Source organism: Stenella coeruleoalba, assembly GCF_951394435.1.
Source record: "Stenella coeruleoalba genome assembly, chromosome: X".
Taxonomy (NCBI): domain Eukaryota; kingdom Metazoa; phylum Chordata; class Mammalia; order Artiodactyla; family Delphinidae; genus Stenella; species Stenella coeruleoalba.
In genome coordinates, this window is record NC_137152.1 from 43,089,617 (window position 1) to 43,114,555 (window position 24,939).

The window sequence follows — 24,939 nt, forward strand, 5'->3', positions numbered from 1 at the left end:
TCTCTGGAGAAATGTCTATTTAGGTCTTCTGCCCATTTTTGGATTGGGTTGTTTGTTTTTTGTTACTGAACTGCATGAGCTGCTTGTAAAACTTGGAGATAAATCCTATGAAAGTTGCTTCATTACCAAATATTTTCTCCCATTCTGAGGGTTGTCTTCTGGTCTTGTTAATGGTTTCCTTTGCTGTGCAAAAGCTTTGAAGTTTCATTAGGTCCCATTAGTTTATTTTTGTTTTTATTTCCATTTATCTAGGAGGTGGGTCAAAAAGGATCTTGCTGTGATTTATGTCATAGAGTGTTCTGCCTATGTTTTCCTCTGACTTTGATAGTGCCTGGCCTTATATTTAGGTCTTTAATCCATTTTGAGTTTATTTTTGTGTATGGTGTCAGGAGGTGTTCTAATTTCATACTTTTACATGTACCTGTCCAGTTTTCCCAGCACCACTTATTGAAGAGGCTGTCTTTTCTCCACTATATATTTTTGCCTCCTTTTTCAAAGATAAGGTGTCCATATGTGCGTGGGTTTATCTCTGGGCTTTCTATTCTGTTCCATTGATCTATATTTCAGTTTTTGTGCCAGTACTATACTGTCTTAATTACTGTAGCTTTGTAGTAAGTCTGAAGTCAGGGAGCCTGATTCCTCTAGCTCCATTTTTCGTTCTCAAGATTGCTTTGGCTAATTGGGGTCTTTTGTGTTTCCATACAAAATGTGAAATATATTGTTCTAGTTCTGTGAAATATGTCAGTGGTAGTTTGATAGGGATTGCATTGAATCTGGAGATTCCTTTGGGTAGTAGTCATTTTCACAATGTTGATTCTTCCAATCAAAGAATATGGTATGTCTCTCCATCTATTTGTATCATCTTTAATTTCTTTCATCAGTGTCTCATAAATAACTGCATATGTGTATTTTGTCTTCTTAGGTAGGTTTATTCCTAGATATTTTATTCCTTTTGTTGCAATTGTAAATGGGAGTGTTTTCTTAATTTCACTTTCAGATTGTTCCTTATTACTGTATAGGAATGCCAGAGATTTCTGTGCATTAATTTTGTATCCTGCTACTTTACCAAATTCATTGATTAGCTCTAGTAGTTTTCTGGTAGCATCTTTAGTATTCTCTATGTAGAGTATCATGTTATCTGCAAGGAGTGACAGCTTTATTTCTTCTTTTCCAATTTGGATTCCTAGTATTTTTCTTCTCCTCTAATTGGTGTGGCTACAACTTCCAAATCTATGTTGAATAATAGTGCTAAGAGTGGGCAACCTTGTCACGTTCCTGATCTTAGTGGAAATGCTTTCAGATTTACGCCATTGAGGATGATGTTGGCTGTGGGTGTGTCATATATGGCCTTTATTATGTTGAGGAAAGTTCCCTCTATGCCTATTTTCTGCAGTGTTTTTATCATAAATCGGTGTTGAGTTTTGTCGAAAGCTTTCTCTAAATCTATTATGATGATCATATAATTTTTCTCCTTCAATTTGCAAACATGGTGTATTATGTTGATTGATTTGCGTATATTGAAGAATCCTCTCATTCCTGGAATAAACCCCACTTGATCATGGTGTATCATCCTTTTAATGTGCTGTTGGATTCTGTTTGCTAGTATTTTGTGGAGGATTTTGCCTCTATGTTCATCAGTGATATTGGCCTGTAGTTTTCTTTCTTTGTGACATCTTTGTCTAGTTTTGGTATCAGGGTGATGGTGGCCTCATAGAATGAGTTTGGGAGGGTTCCTTCCTCTGCTATATTTTGGAAGAGTTTGAGAAGGATAGGTGATAGCTCTTCTCTAAATTGTTGATCAAATTCGCCTGTGAAGCCATCTGGTCCTGGGCTTTTGTTTGTTGGAAGATTTTTAATCACAGTTTCAATTTCAGTGCTTGTGATTGGTCTGTTCTTATTTTCTATTTCTTCCTGATTCAGTCTTGGCAGGCTGTGCCTTTCTAAGAATTTGTCCATTTCTTCCAGGTTGTCCATTTTATTGGCATATAGTTGCTTGTAGTAATCTCTCATGATCTTCTGTATTTCTGCAGTGTCAGTTGTTACTTCTCCTTTTTCATTTCTAATTCTATTGATTTGAGTCTTCTCCCTTTTTTTTCTTGATCAGTCTGGCTAATGGTTTATCAATTTTTTTTAATCTTCCCAAAGAATCAGCTTTTAGTTTTATTGATCTTTGCTATCATTTCCTTTATTTCTTTTTCATTCATTTCTGATCTGATCTTTATGATTTCTTTCCTTTTGCTAACTTTGGGGGGTTTTTTGTTCTTCCCCTAATTGCTTTAGGTGCACAGTTAGATTTTTTATTTGAGATGTTTCATGATTCTTATGGTAGGATTGTATTGCTATAAACTTCCCTCTTAGAACTGCTTCTGCTGCATCCCATAGGTTTTTGGTCATCGTGTCTACATTGTCTTTTGTTTCTAGGTATTTTTTGATTTCCTCTTTGATTTCTTCAGTGATCACTTCGTTATTAAGTAGTGTATTGTTTGGCCTCCATGTGTTTCTAGTTTTTACAGATCTTTTCCTGTAATTGATTCCTAGTCTAATAGCATTGTCGTCGGAAAGATACTTGATACAATTTTAGTTTTCTTAAATTTACCAAGGCTTGATTTGTGACCCAAATATGATCTAGCTTGGAGAATGTTCCATGAGCACTTGAGAAAAATGTGTATTCTGTTGTTTTTGGATGGAATGTCCTATAAATATCAATTAAGTCCATCTTGCTTAATGTATCATTTAAAGCTTGTGTTTCCTTATCTATTTTCATTTTGGATGATCTGTCCATTGATGAAAGTGGGGTTTTAAATTTCCCTACTATGATTGTGTTACTGTCAATTTCCACTTTTATGGCTGTTAGTATTTGCCTTATGTATTGAAGTGCTCCTATGTTGGGTGCATAAATATTTACAATTGTTATATCTTCTTCTTGGATTGATCCCTTGATCATTATGTACTGTCCTTCTTTGTTTCCTCTAATAGTCTTTATTTTAAAGTCTATTTTGTCTGATACGAGAATTGCTACTCCAGCTTTCTTTTGGTTTCCATTTGCATGGAATAACTTTTTCCATCTCCTCATTTTCAGTCTGTATGTGTCCTTAGGTCTGAAGTGGGTCTCTTGTAGACAACATATATATGGGTCTTGTTTTTGTATCCATTTAGCCAGTCTGTGTCTTTTGGTGGGAGCATTTAGTCTATTTACATTTAAGGAAATTATCGATATGTATGTTCCTATTCTCATTTTCTTAATTGTTTTGTGTTTGTAATTGTAGGTCTTTTCCTTTTCTTGTGTTTCTTGCCTAGAGAAGGTACTTTAGCTTTTGTTGTAAAGCTTATTTGGTCATGCTGAACTCTCCCAGCTTTTGCTTGTCTGTAAAGCTTTTAATTTCTCCATCAAATCTGAATGAGTTCCCTGGAGGGTAGAGTAAACTTGGTTGTAGATCTTTCTCCTTCATCACTTTTTTTTTTTTTTTTTTTGCAGTATGCGGGCCTCTTACTGTTGTGGCCTCTCCCATTGCGGAGCTCAGCCTCCAGATGCACAGTCTCAGCAGCCATGGCTCACGGTCCCAGCCGCTCTGCGGCATATGGGATCTTCCTGGACCAGGGCATGAACCCATGTCCCCTGCATTGGCAGGCCGACTCTCAACCACTGCACCACCATGGAAGCACTCTCCTTCATCAATTTAAATATATCCTGCCAGTCTCTTCTGGATTGCAGGGTTTCTGCTGAAAGATCAGCTGTTAACCTTATGGGGATTTCCTTGTGTGTTATTTGTTGTTTTTCCCTTGCTGTTTTTAACATGTTTTCTTTGCATTTAATTTTTGATAGTTTGATTAATGTTTCTTTGTGTGTTTTTCCTTGGGTTTATCCTGTATGGGACTCTCTGTGCTTTCTGGACTTGATTAACTATTTCCTTTCCCATATTAGGGAAGTTTTCAACTATAATCTCTTCAAATATTGTCTCAGTCCCTTTCATTTTCTCTTCTTCTTCTGGGACCCCTATAATTCGACTGTTGGTTCATTTAATGTTGTCCCAGAAGTCTCTAAGACTGTCCTCAGTTCTTTCCATTCTTTTTTCTTTACTCTGCTCTGCAGTAGTTATTTCCACTATTTTATATTCCAGGTCACTTATCCGTTCTTCTGCATCAGTTATTCTGCTATTGATCCCTTCTAGAGTATATTTAATTTCATTTATTGTGTTGTTCATCATTGCTTGTTTCCTCTTTCATTCTTCTAGATACTTGTTAAATGTTTCTTGCATTTTCTCTATTCTATTTCCAAGATTTTGCATCATCTTTACTCTGATTATTCTGAATCCTTTTTCTGGTAGACTGCCTATTTCCTCTTCATTTGTTAGTTCTGGTGGGTTTTTACCTTGTTCCTTCATCTGCTGTTGTTTTTCTGTCTTCTCATTTTGCTTATTTTACTGTGTTTGGGGTCTCCTTTTTGCAGGTTGCAGGTTCGTGGTTCCCGTTGTTTTTGGTATCTGTCCCCAGTGCATAAGGTTGGTTCAGTGGGTTCTGTAGGCTTCCTGGGGGGGGGGGACTAGTGCCTGTGTTCTGGTGGATGAGCCTGGATCTTGTCTTTCCGATGGGAAGGTCCTCGTCTGCTGGTGTATTTTGGGTTGTCTGTGGTCTTATTATGATTTTAGGCAGCCTCTGTGCTAATGGGTGGGGCTGTGTTCCTGTCTTGCTAGTTGTTTGGCATAGGGTGTCTAGCACTGTAGCTTCCTAGTCTTTGAGTGGTGCTGGGTCTTGGTGTTGAGATGGAGATCTCCGGGAGATTTTTGCCATTTGATATTACGTGGAGTTGCGAGGTCTCTTGTAGACCAGTGTCCTGAAGTTGGCTATCCCACATGAGAAGCACAACACTGACTCCTGGCTGGAGCACCAAGAGCCTTTCATCCACACAGCTCAGAATAAAAGGGAGAAAAAATAGAAAGAAAGAAAGAAAGAAGGAAGGAAGGAAGGAAAAAAGAAAGAAAGAAAGAACATGAAATAAAATAAAGTTATTAAAATAAAAGATAAAAAACAATTATTAAGAAAACATTTTTTTAAAGTAAAGAAAAACAAAACAAAACAAAACAGATGGACAGAACCCTAAGGAAATTGGTGAAAGCAAAGTTACACAGACAAAAACTCACAATGAAGCATAAACATACACAGTAACAAAAAGAGGAAAAGCGGCAAAGATAATATATCTTGCTCCCATAGTCCACCTCCTCAATTCGGGATAATTCATTGTCTATTCAGGTATTCCACACATGCAGGGTACATCAAGTTGATTGTGCAAATTTAATCCACTGTTCCTGAGGCTGCAGGTAGAGATGTCCCTTTCTCTTCTTTGTTCGCAGAGCTCCCAGGGTTCAACTTTGGATTTGGCCCCGCCTCGGCATGTAGGACTCCTGAGGGTCAGATCTCACTCAGAGAGGACAGGGTTAAAGGAGCAGCTGATTCGGGGGCTCTGGCTCACTCAGGCCAGGGGGAGGGAGGAGTATGGAATGCAGGACGAACCTTCGGTGCCATGTGTTCTCCCAGGGAAGTTGTCCCTGGATCACGGTACCCTGGCAGTGGCGGGCTTCACAGGCTCCTAGGAGGGGCAGTGTGGATAGTGACCTGCCCTTGCACACAGGCTTCTTGGTGGAGGCAGCAGTAGCCTTGGCATCTCATGCCTGTCTCTGGGGTCCGCACTGTTAGCTGTGGCTTGCGCCTGTCTCTGGAACTCCTTTAAGCAGTGCTCTTAATTCCCTCTCCTCACCCACTGGGAAACAAAGAGGGAAGAAAAAGTATCTTGCCTCTCCAGCAGGTCCAGGGTTTTTCCCGGACTCCCTTGCGGCTAGCCGTGGTGCACTAACCCCTTTAGGTTGTCTTCATGCCTCCAACACCAGTCCTCTCTCTGTGATCAGAATGAAGCCCGAGACTCAGCTCTCAGCCCCCGCCCACCCTGGTGGGGGAGCAGAGAAGCTTCTCGGGCTAGTAAGTGCTTGTCAGCACTGATCCTCTGTGCGGGAATCTCTCTGCTGTGCCCTCTGCACCCCTGTTGCTGTGCTCTCCTCCACGGCTCCTAAGCTTTCCCCCTCCGTCACATGCAGTCTCCGCCTGCGATGGAGCTTCCTAGTGTGTGGAAACCTTTCCTCCTTCACAGTGCCCTCGCACTAGTGAAGATCCCATCCCTATTCTTTTGTCTGTGTTTTTTCTTTTTTCTTTTGCCCTACCCAGGTACGTGGGGGAGTTTCTTGCTTTTTGGGAGGTCTGAGATCTGCCAGTGTTCAGTGGGTGTTCTATAGGAGCAGTTCCACGTGTAGATGTATTTCTGATGTATCTGTGGGGAGGAAGGTGATCTCTGCATCTTACTCTTCTGCCATCTTCCTCAACTCCCCAGTGTTGAATATCCATGATTCTTTCTGAATTGTGGTTTTCTCAGGGTACATGCCCAGTAGTGGGCTTGCTAGGTTATTTGATAGTTCTATTTGTAGTTTTTAAGGAACCTCCATACTGTTTTCCATAGTGGCTGTATCAATTTATATTCCCACCAACAGTGCAAGAGTTTTTCCTTTTCTCCACACCCTTTCCAGCATTTATTGTTTCTAGATTTTTGGATGATGGCCATTCTGACTGGTGTGAGATGATATCTCATTGCAGTTTTGATTTGCATTTCTCTAATGATTAATGATGTTGAGCATACTTTCATGTGTTTGTTGGCAATCTGTATATCTTCTTTGGGGAAATGTCTGTTTAGGTCTTCTGCCCATTTTTGGATGGGGTTGTTAGTTTTTTTGTTATTGAGCTGCATGGGCTGCTTGTAAATCTTGGAGATTAATCCTTTGTCAGTTGCTTCATTTGCAAATATTTTCTCCCATTCTGAGGGTTGTCTTTTGGTCTTCTTTATGGTTTCCTTTGCTGTGCAACGCTTTGAAGTTTCATTAGGTCCCATTTGTTTAGTTTTGTATTCATTTGCATTTCTCTAGGAGTTGGGTCAAAAAGGATCTTGCTGTGATTTATATCATAGAGTGTTCTACCTATGTTTTCCTCTAACATTTTTATAGTGTCTGGCCTTACATTTAGGGGTTTAATCCAGTTTGAGTTTATTTTTGTTTATGGTGTTAGGAAGTTTTCGAATTTCATACTTTTACATGTATCTGTCCAGTTTTCCCAGCACCACATATTGAAGAGACTGTCTTTTCTCCACTGTAAATTCTTTACTCCTTTATTAAAGATAAGGTGACCATATGTGCATAGGATCATCTCTGGGCTTTCTATCCTGTACCATTGATCTATATTTCTGTTTTTGTGCCAGTACCATACTGTCTTGATTACTGTAGCTTGGTAGTATAGTATGAAGTCAGGGAGCTTGATTCCTCCAGCTCCATTTTTTTCTTTTTTCTTTTTTTGCTGTACGTGGGCCTCTCACTGTTGTGCCTTTTCCCGTTGTGGAGCACAGGCTCTGGCCTTGCAGGCTCAGCAGCCATGGCTCATGGGCCCAGCTGCTCCGCGGCATGTGGGATCTTCCCAGACTGGGGCAGGAACCCGTGTACCCTACATTGGCAGGAGGGCTCTCAACCACTGTGCCACCAGGGAAGCCCCTCCAGCTCCATTTTTGTTCTCAAGATTGCTTTGACTATTCAGAGTCCTTTGTGTTTCCATACAAATTTTCAAATTTTTTGTTCTAGTTCTGTGAAAAATGCCAGTGATAGTTTGATAGGGATTGCATTGAATCTGTAGATTGTTTTGGGTAGTACAGTCATTTTCACAATGTTGATTGTTCCAATCCAAGAACATCATATATCTCTCCATCTATTTGTATCATCTTTAATTTCTTTAATCAGTGTCTTATAATTTTTTGCATACAGGTCTTTTGTCTCCTTAGGTAAGTTTACTCCTAGTTATTTTATTATTTTTGTAGCAATGGTAAATGGGTGTGTTTTCTTCATTTCACTTTCAGGTTTTTCATCATTAGTGTATACGAATGCCAGCGATTTCTGTGCATTAATTTTGTATGCTGCTACTTTACCAAATTCATTGATTATCTCTATCAGGTTTTTGGTAGCATCTTTAGGATTCTCTGTGTAGAGTATCATGTCCTCTGCAAACAGTGACAGGTTTACTTCTTCTTTTCTGATTTGGATTCCTTTTATTTCTTTTTCTTCTCTCATTGCTGTGGCTAAATCTTCCAAAACTATGTTGAATAAGAGTGATGAGAGTGGGCAACCTTGTCTTGTTCCTGATCTTAGTGGCAATGCTTTCAGTTTTTTACCACTGAGGATGATGTCGGCTGTGGGTTTGTCATACATGGCCTTTATTATGTTGGGGAAATTTCCCTCTATGCCTACATTCTGCAGGGTTTTTATCACAAATGGGTGTTGAATTTTGTCAAAAGCTTTCTCTGCATCTATTGAGATGATCATATTGTTTTTCTCCTTCAATTTGTTAATTTGGTGTATCACGTTCATTGATTTGCATATATTGAAGAATCCTTGCATTAGTGGAATAAACCCCACTTGATCATGGTGTATGATCCTTTTAATGTGCTGTTGGATTCTGTTTGCTAGTAGTTTGTTGAGGTTTTTTGCCTCCAAATTCTTCAGTGATATTACTTTATAATTTTCTTTTTTTGTAGTATCTTTGTCTGGTTTCGGTATCAGTATGATGGTGGCCTCATAGAATGAGTTTGGGAATGTTCCTTCCTCTGCAATTTTTTGGAAGAGTTTGAGAAGTATAGGTGTTAGCTCTTCTCTAAATGTTTGATACAATTCGCCTGTGAAGCCTTCTGGTCCTGGACTTTTGTTTGTTGGAAGACTTTTAATCACAGTTTCAATTTCATTACTTGTGATTGGTCTGTTCATATTTTCTATTTCTTCCTCGTTCAGTCTTGGAAGGTTATACCTTTCTAAGAATTTCTCCATTTCTTCCAGGTTACACATTTTATTGGCGTACAGTTGCCTGTAGTAGTCTCTTAGGATGCTTTCTATTTCTGTGGTGTCTGTTGTAACTTCTCCTTTTTCATTGCTAATTTTATTGATTTGAGTCCTCTCCCTGTTTTTCTTGATGAGTCTTTCTAATGGTTTATCAATTTTGTTTATCTTGTCAAAGAACCAGCTTTTAGTTTTATTGATCTTTGCTATTATTTTCTTTGTTTCTATTTTATTTATTTCTGCTCTCATCTTTATGACTTCTGTCCTTCTGCTAACTCTGGGTTTTGTTTGTTCTTCTTTCTCTAGTTCCTTTAGGTGTAAGGTTAGATTGTTTATTTCAGATTTTTCCTGTTTCTTGAGGTAGGCTTGTATAGCTATAAACTTCCCTCTTAGAACTGCTTTTGCTGCATACCATAGGTTTTGGATCATCGTGTTTTCATTGTCATTTGTCTCTGGGTATTTTTTGATTTCCTCTTTGATTTCTTCAGTGATCTCTTGGTTATTTAGTAACGTAGTGTTTAGCCTCCATGTGTTTGTGTTTTTTACGTTTTTTTTTCTTGTAATTCATTTCTAATCTCATAGCGTTGTGGTCAGAAAAGATGCTTGATTTGATTTCAATTTTCTTAAATTTACTGAGGTTTGATTTGTGACCCAAGATGTGGTCTATCTTGGAGAATGTTCCATGAGCACTTGAGAAGAAAGTTAAATCTGCAGTTTTGGGATGGAATGTCTTATAAATATCAATGAAATATATCTGGTCTATTGTGTCATTTAAAGCTTCTGTTTCCTTATTTATTTTCATTTTGGATGATCTGTCTATTGGTGTAAGTGAGGTGTTAAAGTCCCCCACTATTACTGTGTTACTGTCGATTTCCTCTGTTTGAGCTGTTAGCAGTTGCCTTATGTATTGAGGTGCTCCTATGGTGGGTGCATATGTATTTATAATTGTTATATATTCTTATTAGATTGATCTCTTGATAATTATGTAGTGTCCCTCCTTGTCTCGTGTAACATTCTTTATTTGAAAGTCTATTTTATCTGATATGAATATTGCTACTGCATCTTTCTTTTAATTTCCATTTGCATGGAATATCTTTTTCCATCCCCTCACTTTCAGTCTGTATGTGTCCCTAGGTGTGAAGTGGCTCTTTTTTAGGCAGCATATATATGGGTCTTGATTTTGTATCTTTTCAGCAAGCCTGTGCCTTTGGTTGGAGCATTTAATCCATCACGTTTAAGGTAATTATCGATATGTATGTTCCTGTGACCATTTTCGTAATTGTTTTGGGTTTGTTTTTGTAGGTCCTTTTCTTGTCTTGTGTTTCCCACTTAGAGAATTCCTTTAGCATTTGTTGTAGAGCTGGTTTGTTGGTGCTGAATTGTTTTTGGTTTATTCTGTTCTGCAGTGTATTCCACCATTCTGTCTTCCAGTTCACTTATCAGTTATTCTGCTATTGATTCTTTCTAGTGTAGTTTTCATTTCAGGTATCATATTGTTCATCTCTGTTTGTTTGTTCTTTAATTCTTCTAAATCTTTGTTAAACATTTTTTTGCATCTTCTTTATCTTTGCCTCCATTCTTTTTCCGAGGTCCTGGATCATCATCACTATCATTATTTTGGATTCTTTTTCTGGATCTTTGCCTATCTTCACTTTATTTAGTTGTTTTTCTGGGGTTTTATCTTGTTCCTTCATCTGATACATAGCCCTCTGCTTTTTCACCTTGTCTATCTTTCTGTGAATGTGGTGTTTGTCCCACAGGCTGCAGGACTGTAGTTCTTCTTGCTTCTGTTGTCTGTCCTCTGGTAGATGATCGAGGAGGTCTGTTTCTTATTGTCTCACTCACACCTCACAACTTCACAGTATTGTATATAGAAACCCTGCTGTCACTGCCAAGTACTTTGGTGCATCCAATTTCAGGCTGGATGATATCTGACTGTAAATTCAGAGTCCTATTCTGACACAGTAGGATTATAATCACTGTGTTTCTAGAGTTTTAGATGTTGTATTCTGAATGGTAGATGTAACAGAGGCATCTGCTAGTGTTGGAGGGTCTCCTGCAGAGGCGGGGGGTGGCTGTGGCTCACCGTGGGGACAAGGACACTGGCGGCAGAAGTTCTGGGAAATATTTCTTGGTGTGAGTCCTCCCAGAGTCTGTCATTAGCCCCATCAAAGATCCCAGATAGGCTCCAGTGTTGGGTCGCCTCTGGGACAACTTTAAATTGGCTAATATGCAAGAAATCTGAGTCCCTCGAGGATAGCAGGAGGGGAAAGGGAAAACCTCTGAAGGAGTATTAAACCAAAATTTTCCAAATCTGATGAAAATTATAAAGCTACAGATCCAAGAATCTCACAAACCCCAGTCACAAGAAACATGAAGAAGCTACACTGAGGTAATCATGATCAAATTGTTCAAAACCAATGATAAAGACAACATCTTAAAAACAGCCAGAGAAAAAATGGCATACTACATACAGAGAAACAAATATAAATATGACATATGACAGCAAATTTCTAAGGAGAAACATTGCAAGCAATAAGATAGTGGATCAGCAGGCTTAGAGTACCAAAAGAGAAATACTGTCAACCTAGAATTTTATACTCCATGAAAATATCTTTTTAAAATGAAGGTGACTCCAGACATTTTCAGACATATGATGGTGAAAATAATTTAACACCAGCAGACGTTCAATGCAAGAAATGTTAAAAATTCTTTCTTCAGGCATAAGGAAAATGATACCATATGGAATTACAGATCTACTATAGGGAGGGACTTCAGAGTTCTAATTCCACATGTAAGGAGACTGGAAGTCGCTGCTCCATCCTAAAAACAAGTAAAAAAAAAACTGAACAGACTAAAAAATAAAAAAAACACTTCTTGGATCTATAAGAAAGGGAAGGACTCAGGCAAAACCCCTGCCCCCAAGATTGGAGAGATAGTCAAGTGAATACAGGGAGCCATAGATCCAGAAGAGAAATTCACAAGTGAAGACTGCATGGAAATAAGTGTCAGGGTAGGAAAATTTGAGCTGTAGTTAACAACTTGCTGGAGGCTCAGTGTGAACAATTCTCAGAGTTAAAAATTCCAGTCTAACCCATTCATAGGGGGCTACTGCACAATTTTGTGAGATTTACATCCAGGAGCTTGTCAAGGTTCTCAGAGTGAACATTGAATAAAAATTTTCTCATGTTTATAGCACAGAGAGGAGACAGAAAGTATTTTGAAATATGCCAAAGCACTGTCTTCTTAACAAGGTCTGCCCTTGTGGGAAATTAATTAACCAGAGCCTAACCTGCTGGAGTATTATAAGAACCTAAATGCTCTTGGGGAATGGAAATATGAACTCAAGTCAGCTCTAACCTTATATAACTCCAGCCAACATTAACCACCCTATTCCTCCTAAGGGGAAGAAAAAAAACTGAGAAATGCTTGTGGAGTTCACAGTCTAAAGGCATAGGCTCTCAGAGAATGAGACCTAATCATAGGACTAAAGAATACTTTTCCTCCTTCCACAACTCACCACCACATAAGTAAAAGTATATTTACATTACGTCCAGCTATCAAGAAAAAATTATAAAACATACCAAAAGGCAAAAAGAAATCCTCACAGTATGAAGAGACAGAGCAAGCACCAGAACCAGATGTGGCAGAGATGTTGGAATGATCAGACCAGGAATGTGAACGATCTATGATTAATATACTAAGGGCTCTAATGGATAAAGTAGACAGCATGCAAGAAGAGATAGGTAATGTAAGCAAAGAGATAATAATTGTAAGAAAGAACAAAAGGGCTTCCCTGGTGGTGCAGTGGTTGAGGGTCCGCCTGCTGATGCAGGGGACACGGGTTCGTGCCCCAGTCCGGGAGGATCCCACATGCTGTGGAGTGGCTGGGCCCATGAGCCATGGCTGCTGAGCTTGTGCGTCCAGAGCCTGTGCTCCACAACGGGCAAGGCCGCAGTCGTGAGAAGCCCGCATACCGCAAAAACAAAACAAAACAAAACAAAAAAATAGAAAAAAAAAGGAAGAACCAAAAATATATGCTAGATATAAAAAAAACTGTAACACAAGTGAAGAATGCCATTGATAGGCTTATTAGTAGGTGGGATACAGCCGAGGAAAGAATCTCTGAGCTTGAATATATCTCAATAGAAACCACAAAAACTGAAAAGCAGAGAGAAAAAGACTGAAAAAATATAATAAAATATCAAGAAATTCGGGACTGCTAAAAAAAGGTCTGATATCTGCATAATGGGAATTCTAGAAGAATAAAGTCAAGAACAGAAGAAACATTTGAAACAATAATGACTGAAAATTTTCCCCAAATTAATGTCACACACCAAGCCACAGATCCAGGAATCTCAGAACACTGAGGAGAATAGATGCGAGAAAACTACACCTAAGCATATTATATTCAAACTATGGAATATCAAAGATAAAGAAAAAAAGTAAAAGAAGCTAGAGGAAAAAAATCTTACATATACAGGAGCAAAGATTACATCGAAAATCATGCAAGCAAAAAGAGAGTAGAGTGAAAAATTTTATTTTTTGACCTTTCATGATTTATTTATTTTAACATTTAAAATTTTTTTACTAGAGTATAGATGATTTAAAATGTTCTGTTAGTTTCAGGTGTACAGCAAAGTGAATCAGTTATACATATACATATATGCACTCTTTTTTAGATTCTTTTCCCATATAGGCCATTACAGAGTATTGAGTAGAGTTCCCTGTGCTATACAGTAGGTCCTTATTAGTTATCTATTTTACGTATAGTACTGCGTATATGTTAATCCCAATCTCTCAATTTATCCCTCACCTCACTTATTCCCTAGTAACTATGTTTGTTTTCTAGATCTTTGACTCTACTTCTGTTTTGTAAATAAGTTCATTTGTACCCCTTTATTAGATTCCACATATAAATGATATCATATGATATTTGTCTTTCTGTGACTGGCTTACTTCACTCAGTATGACAACCTCTAGGTCTATCCATGTTGGTGCAAATGGCATTATTTTGTTCTTTCTTTATGGCTGAGTAATATTCCATTGTATATATGTACTATATCTTCTTTATCCATTCCTCTGTTGATGGACATTTAGGTTGCCTCCTTGTCCTGGCTATTGTAAATAGTGCAGCAATGAACATTGGAGCGCATGTATCTTTTAGAATTATGGCTTTCTCTGGGTATATGCTCAGGAGTGGGATTGCTGGATCATATGGTAGTTCTATTTTTAGTTTTCATGTTTTTGTTTGTGTGTTTGGCTATACCACATGGCTTGTGGGATGTTTGTTCCACAACCAGGGATTAAGCCCATGTTCTGGACATGAAATCCTGAGTCCCAACCACTGGACTGCCAGGGAATTCCAGCTATTTTTAGTTTTGTAAGAAACCTCCATACTGTTCTCCATAGTGGCTGTACAAATTTACATTCACACCAACCGTGTGTGTGGGGGTCCCCTTTTCTCCAAACCCTCTCCAGCATTTATTATTTGTAGACATTTTAATGATGGCTATTATGACTGGTGTGAGGTGACATCTCATTGTAGTTTTGATTTGCATTTCTCTAATAATTAGCAATGTTGAGCATACTGTCATTTGCTCATTGCCATCTGTATGTCTTCTTCTTTTTTTTTTTTGTGGGACGCGGGCCTCTCACTGTTGTGGCCTCTCCCATTGCAAAGCACAGGCTCCAGATGCGCAGGTTCAGTGGCCATGGCTCACGGGCCTAGCAGCTCCGTGGCATGTGGAAACCATAAACAATATGGAAAGACAACCCACAGAATGGGAGAAAATATTTGCAAATGATGTGACTCACAGGGGATTAATCTCCAAAATTTACAAACAAATCATGTGGCTCAATATAAAAAAAATAAAACCCAATCAAAATATGGGCAGAAGACCTACATAGGCATTTGTCCAGAGAAGACATGCAGATGGCCAAGAGGCACACGAAAAGATGCTCAGCATCGCTAATTATTAGAGAAATGCAAATCAAAACTACAATGAGATATCACCTCACACCAGTCACAATGTCCATTATTAAAAAGTCTACAAACAATAAATGCTGGAAAGGGTGTGGAGAAAAAAAGGAACCCTCCTACACTGTTGGTGGGAATGTAAATTAGTACATTTGCTATGGAAAGCAGTAAAGAGGTTCCTTAAAAGTCTAAAACTAGAGCTACCATATCATCCAGCAATCCCATTCTTGAGCACATGTCCAGAGAAAAACATTTTCGAAAGGATACATGCACCCCAATGTTCATTGTAGTACTGTTTACAATAGCCAAGACATGGAAGCAATATAAATGCCTATCAACAGAGGAATGGATAAAGAAGATGTGGTACATATATAATTACTCAGCCATAAAATAAGAACAAAATAATGCCATTTGCACCAACATGGGTGGACCTAGAGGTTGTCATACTGGATGAAGTAAGTCAGACACAGAAAGACAAGTATCATATGATACTGATTATATGTGGAATCTTATAAAAAGGGTGCAAATGAACTTATTTACAAAACAGAAGTAGAGTCACAGATGTAGAAAATAAACTTATGGTTACCAGGGAATAAGGGAGGGGAGGGAAAAATTGGGTGTTTGGGATTGATATATACACACTACTGTGTATAAAATAGGTAACTAATAAGGACCTACTGTATAGCACAGGGAACTCTACTCAATACTTTGTAATGGTGTACATGGGAAAAGAATCTAAAAAAGAGTGGATATATATGTATAACTGATTCACTTTGCTGTACACCTGAAACTAACAGAACATTGTAAATCAACTGTACTCCAATAAAATTTCTTTTAAAAAAGAATAAATAAAGAATAACAAAAATACAATACGTTACAATAGATAACCATCATAGACCCACTCTGTAGCACAGGGTACTCTGCTCAATATACTGTAGTAACCTAAATTGGAATAGAATTTGAAAAAAGAATAGATACTTGTATATGTATAGCTGAATCACTTTGCTCTAAACCTGAAACTAACACAACATTGTTAATCAATGATACTCCAATATAAATTAAAAATTTATTTTAAATGTTGAGGAAAAAAAACCTACCAACCTAGAATTCTGTGTCCTGAGAAATTATCTTTCAAAGATGAAAAAGAAATAAAAAATATTCTCAGAGAAACAAAAATTGAGGAAATGTGTTGCCAATAGACTTGCCTTGCAAGAAATACTAAAACTTTATGCAGACTCATTAAAGATGGCAGAGTAGGAAGACCCTGAGCTCACCTCCCCACAGGGCATACCAAAATTACAACTATTTCTAGAGCAAGTATTGATGAGAAAGCCAGAATCTAGCAGAAAATATCTTCTACAACTAAAGATATGAAGAAGGGATCACAGTGAGACAGATAGGAGGGATGGTCACAGTATAGTCAAGACCCATACCCTGGGTGGGTGACCAACAAATGGAAGGGTAATCACCACTGCAGAGGTTCTCCCCCAAAATCAACAGGGCTGAGCCCCACATTGGGCTCCCTAACCTGGGGGTACTTCACTAGGAAGACCAGCCCCCAGAACTTTTGCTTTGAAGACTAGTGGGGATTACTTTCAGAAGAACCAGAGGGCTGTGGGAAATAAAGACTCCACTCTTAAAGGGCACACACAAAATCTCACAAGCTCCAAGACCCAGGGCAGATTTCATAGTTTGAAAGGTGCCTGGGTCAGACCAACCTGCTGATCTTGGAGAGCCTCCCAGGAAGTCAGGAGGCGACTGGAGCTCACCCATGGGACACAGACACTGGCAGGAGCCATTTGGGGTAGCTCATTCTACCACACGGACATGGGTGCTGACAAGTGCCATTTTGGAATCTTCCACCAACCTTACTAGCACTGGGACCCAGCCTTGCCCAACAGCTTGTTGGCACCAGCACTGAAACACCTCAGGCCAAGGAAATAACTGTATGTGGACACAGCCTCACACACCAGCAGGCAGGCTGCCTTAAGATCCTGTGAGCCAACGGCTGCTCCATGACATGGCCTTGTCCACCAGAGAACCCAGAACATGGACACATACACCAGTGCACTGGCTCTAACCTTAGGACCCCCAGGGCCCTGGTATCACCCAGCAGCAGGCAAATGTTAGTTCTGTGACACCTTGGGCCATTCAGACAGCCACCTCAGGATCTGGCCCCACCCACCAGTGGGCGGACACAAGCTTTGGACACTGCAGATGCCACAGCCAGTTGTGTCAGGAACCAGCCCCAACCACCAGTAGGCCAACTCCAATTTCAGCACCCCCAGAACCCTGCAGCCAGAGAGCCTAGGATCAGGCTTTGCCCACCAGTGAGCCAGTACTAGCCTTGGAATCCCCCTGGGTCTTGGGCCCCCACACCAGCAATCTGACAGCAGATCTGGGACCCACGGACCCCACAGCCAGAGGCCCCAGGACATGGCTCTGCCAACCAGTAGGCTGGCACTAGCCCCAGGACAAGGCTTCACCCATAAGCAGGCAGGCACCAGACCCGGGATCCCCTGGACCAAAATGCCATCTAGCAGCAGGTGGATACCAGCCCCAAAACCACTGCAGCCCTGCAGCCTGCCTTGTCAAGACCCAGATAACCCACAGGTAAGCAGGCACCAGACCCAGCACCTCCTGGGCCCTGGCCCTGCCAACCAGCAGACCCACACTATCTCGAGGAAATCATAGACCCTTCAGGCAGCCACCTCAGGATATGGCCTCACTCATCGGCAGGCAAGAATCAGCTTTGGGACTCCCTAGAACCCAGAGACAGCCATGTCAGAAATTGGCACCACCCACCAGCAGGCAGACACTAGATCTGGGAACCCAGGCCCAACAACCACCCGCTCACCAGTGGGCCAGCACTAGCCCCGGGATACATTGGGGTTCTATAGCCAACCACCCCAAAACTCAGCCCCAACACCCAGTGGCCAACAGCATCTGCACAAGGCAGGGCCTGGCAACCAAGCAGACAAGTAGGGACTGGCAACCAACAAGAACAAGGGCCAGCTACACCTACCAGACAACTCACAGTAGTCAGGCCACCACAACAGAAGAACACAGACAGCTCTTATAGGGGGCATACCAAGAGCATATAGCCCTGGTGACCATAGGGGAGTGAACTGCTGGGTTTCATAGGACAACTCCTAAAATAGACCACTTATCCAAGGTTGGGAAACATAACAAACCTATAAGATACATAGAAATAAAAACAGCAAATTAGGAAAAATGAGATAACAGAAAAGATGCTTCAAATGAAGGAAAAGATGAAATCCAAGAAGAAATAAGTGAAGTGGAGATTGGCAATCTACCAAATAAAGAGTGCAAAGTAATGATCATAAAGATAATCAAAGAATTTGGAAGAAGAATGGATGAACACAGTGAGAAATTTAACAAGGATTTAAAAAATATAGAGAGAAACCAAATAGAGGAGAAGAATACAATAAATGAAATATAAAGCACACTAGAAGGAATCAACAGTAGATTAAATGATAAAGAGAAATTGATCAGTGAGCTGGAAGACAGAGTAAAGGAAATCACTGAAGCTGAACAGAAAAAAAGAAAAAAAAATGAGGACAGTTTAAGAGACCTCTGGGACAACACCAAATGTGTTACTATCCACTTCATAAGGATACCAGAAGGAGAAGAAAGATTTAAAAGAGGGCATAGAACATATTTGAAGACATAATAGCAAAAAATCTCTCTAACCTGAGAAAGGAAACAGACATCAAGGTACAGGAAGCACAGAGAGTCCCAAACAGGATCAACCCAACAAAGATCACATCAAGATACATTGTAATCAAAACTAAAGCATACTAAAAAACTAAAGCAAACTAATCAAAACCTAAGCATAAACAGAAAATATTAAAGCAGCAAGGGAAAAGCAACAAGTTATATACAAGGGAGCTCCCATTAGGTTATAAGCTGACATTTCAGCAGACACTCTACAGGCCAGAAGGGAGTGGCATGATATGTTTAAAGTGATGAAAGGGGAAAGCCTACAATCAAGAATACTCTACTCAATAAGGCTTTCAATCAGATTTGATGAAGGGCTAAAAAGTTTTACAGACAAGCAAAAGCTAAAAGAGTTCAGCACCACCACACCAGCTTTACAAGAAATGTTAAAGGGACTTCTCTAAGCAAAAAAGAAAAGGCCACAACTAAAACACAAAAATTATGAAAGGAAACAGCTCAGTGGTAAAGGCAGTAAAGATAGTGAATCAACCATGTACAAAGCTAGTAGGAAGGTTAGAAAACAAAAGTAGTAAAATTATAAATGTTTACATAGGTAGTTAAGGAATACATCCCCCCAAAAGATGTAAAATATGATGTCAAAAACAAATATGCTAGGGGGGGTGTGAAATAAAAGTGCAGGATTGTTCAAATGTGTTTGAAATTAGGAGATAAGGAAGTTAAAATAATCAAATGGATGAAAGATAGATAGATGATAGATAGATAGATAGATAGATAGATAGATGATAGATAGATGTAAACCTCATGATAACCACAAACCAAAAATCTATAACTTATATAGACACATAAAAAAGAAAGGGATCAAACGTTACACTAAAGATAGTCATCAAATAACGAGATGAGAACAAAAGAAGAAAGGAACAAAAAGGAACTACAAAAACAACACAAAAACAATTTAAAAGTGACAATAAGAACATACATCTCAATAATTACTATAAATGAAAATGGACTAACTGCTCCAACCAAAAGACATAGAGTGGCTGAATGGATACAAATACAAGACCCATATATATGCTGACTACAAGAGACTAACTTCAAATCTAAAGACACACACAGAATGGAAGTGGGGGATGGAAAAAGATATTCCATGCAAATTGAAATGAAAAGAAAGCCAGGGTAGCAATACTAACAGACAAAATAGCTTTTAAAACAAAGACTGTAACAAAAGACAAATAAGGACATTACATAATGATAAAGTGATCAATCCAACAAGAAGATATAACAAGAACATACACATGCACCCAACTTAGGAGAACCTAAATGCATAAAACAAACATTAACAGACATAAAGGGAGAAATTGACAGCAACACAATAATAGTAGGGGACTTTATTATTTTTATTGTGGTAAAAGTCATATAATATAAAACATACTATTTTAACCATATTTAACTGTACAGTTCAGTGGCACTAAGTACATTTACAATGTTGTGCAACTCTCTCCCGAATTTTTCAACTTCCTAAACTGAAACTCTGTCCTCTTTATACACTAAGTCCCCATTCCTCCTCCCCACTCCCCCACCCCCTTGGCCCCTGACGTCTACCAATGTGCTTTCTGGCTCTATGAATTTGACTATTTAAGGTACCTTGTATAAGTGGAATCAAACAATATTTGTCTGCACCTAATGTATATTGGAATGCATTTTTAAGGTTAACTTAATATATGTCCTGTAAACATATTGTACCTGCTTTTCTTCCCCCTGTGCTATACAGTAGGGACTCAGCAGCCATCTGTTTCATACAAAGTAGCGTACATACGTCAATCCCAATCTCCCAGTCTACACCACCTCCCTTCCCGCCTTGGTGTCCATATGTTTGTTCTCTATGTCTGTGTATTTCTGCTTTGCAAATAGGTTCATCTGTACCATTGTTCCTAAATTCCACATATATGCATTAATATACGATATTTGTTTTTCCCTTTCTGCCATACTTCACTCTGAATGACAGTCTCTAGATCCATTCTTGTCTCTGCAAATGGCACAATTTCTTCCCTTTTCAAACCTGAGTTATATCTCATTGTACATATGTACCACACCTTCTTTATCCATTCCTCTGTGGATGGACATTTAGGTTGCTTCCATGTCCTGGCTATTTCAAATAGTGCTGCAATGAAGATTGGAGTGTATGCGTCTTTCTGAATTATGGTTTCCTCCAGGTACATGCCCAGGAGTGGGATTGCGGGGTCATATGATAGTTCTATTTTTAGTTTATTAAGGAACCTCCATACTGTTGTCCATAGTAGCTGTATCAATTTACATTCCCACCACAGTGTAAGAGGGTACTCTTTTCTCCACATCCTCTAAGCATTTATAGTTTGCAGATTTTGTTATGATGGCCATTCTTACCAGTGTGAGGTGATACCTCATTGTATTTTGATTTGCATTTTCTAATAATTAGTGATATTGAACATCTTTTCATGTACCTCTTGGGCATCTATATGTCTTCTTTGGAGAAAAATCTATTTAGGTCTTCTGCCCATTAACTGATTGGGTTGTTTGTGGGTATTTTTGATATTGAGCTGGATGAGCTTTATGGGAAATAAATCCCTTGTCAGTTGCTTCATTTGCAAATATTTTCTCCCATTCTGAAGGTAGTCTTTCACTCTTGTTTATGGTTTCCTTTTCTGAGCAAAAGCGTATAAGTTTAATTAGGTCCCATTTGTTAATTTTTGTTTTTATTTTCAATATTCTAGGAGGTGGGTCAAAAAAAGATCTTAATATGATTTATGTCAAAGAGTGTTCTGCCTATATTTTCCTCTAAGAATTTTATAGTATACAGCCTTAATTTAGGTCTTTAATCCATTTTGTGTTTATTTTTGTGTACGTATTAGGGAGTGTTCTAATTTCATTATTTTACATGTATCTGTCCAGTTTTCCCAGCAAGAATATTGAAGAGACTGTCTTTTGTCCCTTGTATATTCTTGCCTTTTTTGTCATAGATTAGGTCACCATAGGTGCTTGGGTTTATCTCTGGACTTTCTACTCTGTTCTATTTGTCTGTATTTCTGTTTTTGTGCAATACCATACTGTTTTGATGACTGTACTTTTGTAGTATAATCTGAAGTCAGGGAGCCTGATTCTTCCACCTCCATTTATCTTTTCTTTTTTTTTTTACATTTTTATTGGAGTATAATTGCTTTACAATGTTGTGTCAGTTTCTGCTGTATAACAAAGTGAATCAGCTATACGTATATATAAATCTCCATAACCCCACCCACTTGAGTCTCCTTTCCAGCCTCCCTAATCCACCCCTCTGATGGTCAAAAGCACTAAGATGATCTCCCTGTGCTATGCAGCTCCTTCCCACAAGCTATCTATTTTACATTTGGTAGTGTATAAATGTCCACTCCACTCTCTCATTTCATTCCAGCTTACCCTTCACCCTTCCCATGTCCTCAAGTCCATTCTCTACATCTGCATCTTTATTCCTGTCCTGCCCCTAAGTTCTTCAGAACAATTTTCTTTTTTTTTAAGTTTCCATATATATGTGTTAGCATACGGTATTTGTTTTTCTGTTTCTGACTTACTTCACTCTGTATGACAGACTCTAGGTCCACCCACTTCACTACCAATAACTCAGTTTCACTTCATTTTATGGCTGAGTAATTTTCCATTGTATATATGTGCCACATCTTTATCTATTCATCAGTCGATGAACACTTAGGTTGCTTCCAGGTCCTGCCTATTGCAAATAGAGTTGCAATGAACATTGTGGTACATGACCCTTTTTGAATTTTAGTTTTCTCAGGGTATATGCCCAGTAGTGGGATTGCTGGCTCGTATGGTAGTTCTACTTTTAGATTTTAAAGGAACCTCCATACTGTTCTCCATAGTGGCTGTATCAATTTTCATTCCCACCAACAGTGAAAGAGGATACACTTTACTCCACACCCTCTCCAGCATGTATTGTTTGTAGATTTTTTGATGATGGCCATTCTGAGTGGTGTGAGGTGATACCTCACTGTAGTTTTGATTTGCATTTTTCTAATGATTAGTAATGTTGAGCATCCTTTCATGTGTTTGTTGGCAATCTGTATATCTTCTTTGGAGAAATGTCTATTTACCTCTGCTGCCCATTTTTGGATTGGGTTATTTGCTTTTTAAATATTGAGCTGCATGAGCTGCTTGTAAATTTTGGAGATTAATCCTTTGTCAGTTTCTTTGTTTGCAAATATTTTCTCCCATTCTGAAGGTTGTCTTTTCGTCTTGTTTATGGTTTTCTTTGCTATGCAAAACCTTTGAAGTTTCATTAGGTCCCATTTGTTCATTCTTGTTTTTATTTCCATTACTCTAGGATGTGGATCAAAAAAGATCTTGCTGTGATTTATATCAAAGAGTGTTCTTCCTATGTTTTCTGCTTAGAATTTGATAGTGTCTGGTCTTACATTTACGTCTCGAATCCATTTTGAGTTTATTTTTGTGTATGGTGTTAGGGAGTGTTCTAATTTCATTCTTTACATGTAGCTGTCCAGTTTTCCCAGCACCACTTATTGAAGAGATGGTCTTTTCTCCATTGTATATCCTTCCCTCCTTTGTCATAGATGAGTTGACCATATGTGCATGGGTTTATCTCTGGGCTTTCTATCTTGTTCCATTGATCTATATTTCTGTTTTTGTACCAGTACCATACTATCTTGATTACTGTAGCTTTGTAGTATAGTCTGAGGTCTGGGAGCCTGATTCCTCCAGCAGCATTTTTCATTTTCAACATTGCTTTGGCTATTCAGGGTCTTTTGTGTTTCCATACAAATTGTGAAAATTTTTGTTCTAGCTCTGAAACATGCCATTGGTAGCTTGATAGGTATGGCATTGAATCTGTAGATTGTTTTGGGTAGTTTAGTCATTTTCACAATGTTGATCCTTCCAATCCAAGAATATGGTGTATCTCTCCATCTGTTTGTGTCATCTTTAATTTATTTCATCAGTATCTTATAGTTTTCTGCATACAGGTCTTTTGTCTCCTTAGATAGGTTTATTCCTAGGTATTTTATTTTTTTTGTTGCAATGGTAAATGGGAGTGTTATGTTAATTTCTCTTACAGAGTTTTCATCATTACTGTATAGGTATGCAAGAGATTTCTCTGCATTTGTCTTGTATTCTGCTACTTTACCAAATTCATTGATTAGCTCTAGTAGTTTTCTGGTGGTATCTTTAGTATTCTCTACGTATAGTATCATGTCATCTGCAACCAGTGACAGCTTTATTTCTTCTTTTCCGATTTGGATTCCTTTTATTATTTTGCTTCTCTGATTGCTGTGGCTAAAACTTCCAAAACTATGTTGAATAATAGTGGTGACAGTGGGCCACCTTGTCTTGTTCCTGATCTTAGTGGAAATGGTTTTGGTTTTTCATCATTGAGAACAATGTTGGCTGTAGGTTTGTCATATATGGACTTTATTATGTTGAGGAAAGTTCCCTCTGTGCCTACTTCCTCTAGGATTTTTATCATAAATTGGTGTTGAATTTTGTTGAACGATTTTTCTGCAGCAGTTGAGATGATCGTATGGATTTTATTCTTCAATTTGTTAATATGGTATATCATATTGATTGATTTGCATATATTGAAGAATCCTTGCATTCCTGGGATAAACCCCTCTTGGTCTCGATGTATGATCCTTTTAATGTGCTGTTGGATTCTGTTTGCTTGTAATTTGTTGAGGATTTTTGCGTCTATGTTGATCAGTGTTATCTTTGTGACATCTTTGTCTGGTTTTGGTATCAGAGTGATGTTGGCCTTGCAGAATGAGTTGGGAGTGTTCCTCCCTCTGCTACATTTTGTAAGAGTTTCAGAAGGAAATGCGTTAGCTCTTCTCAAAGTGTTTGATAGAATTCGCCTGTGAAGCCATCTGGTCCTGGGCTTTTGTTTGTTGGAAGATTTTTAATCACAGTTTCAATTTCAGTGCTTGTGATTGGTCTGGATATATTTTCTGTTTCTTCCTGGTTCAGTCTGGGAAGGTTGTGCTTTTCTAAGAATTTGTCTATTCCTCCCAGGTTGCCCATTTTATTAGAATATATTTACTTGCAGTAATCTTTCATGATCCCTTGTATTTTGCAGTGTCAGTTGTTACTTCTCCTTTTTCATTTATAATTCTATTGATTTGAGTCTTCTCCCTTTTTTTCTTGATGAGTCTGGCTAATGGTTTGTCAATTTTGTTTATCTTCTCAAAGAACCAGCTTTTAGTTTTATTGATCTTTGCTATTGTTTCCTTCATTTCTTTTCCATTTATTACTGATCTGATCTTTATGATTTGTTTCCTTTTCCTAACTTTGGGTTATTTTGTTCTTCTTTCTCTAATT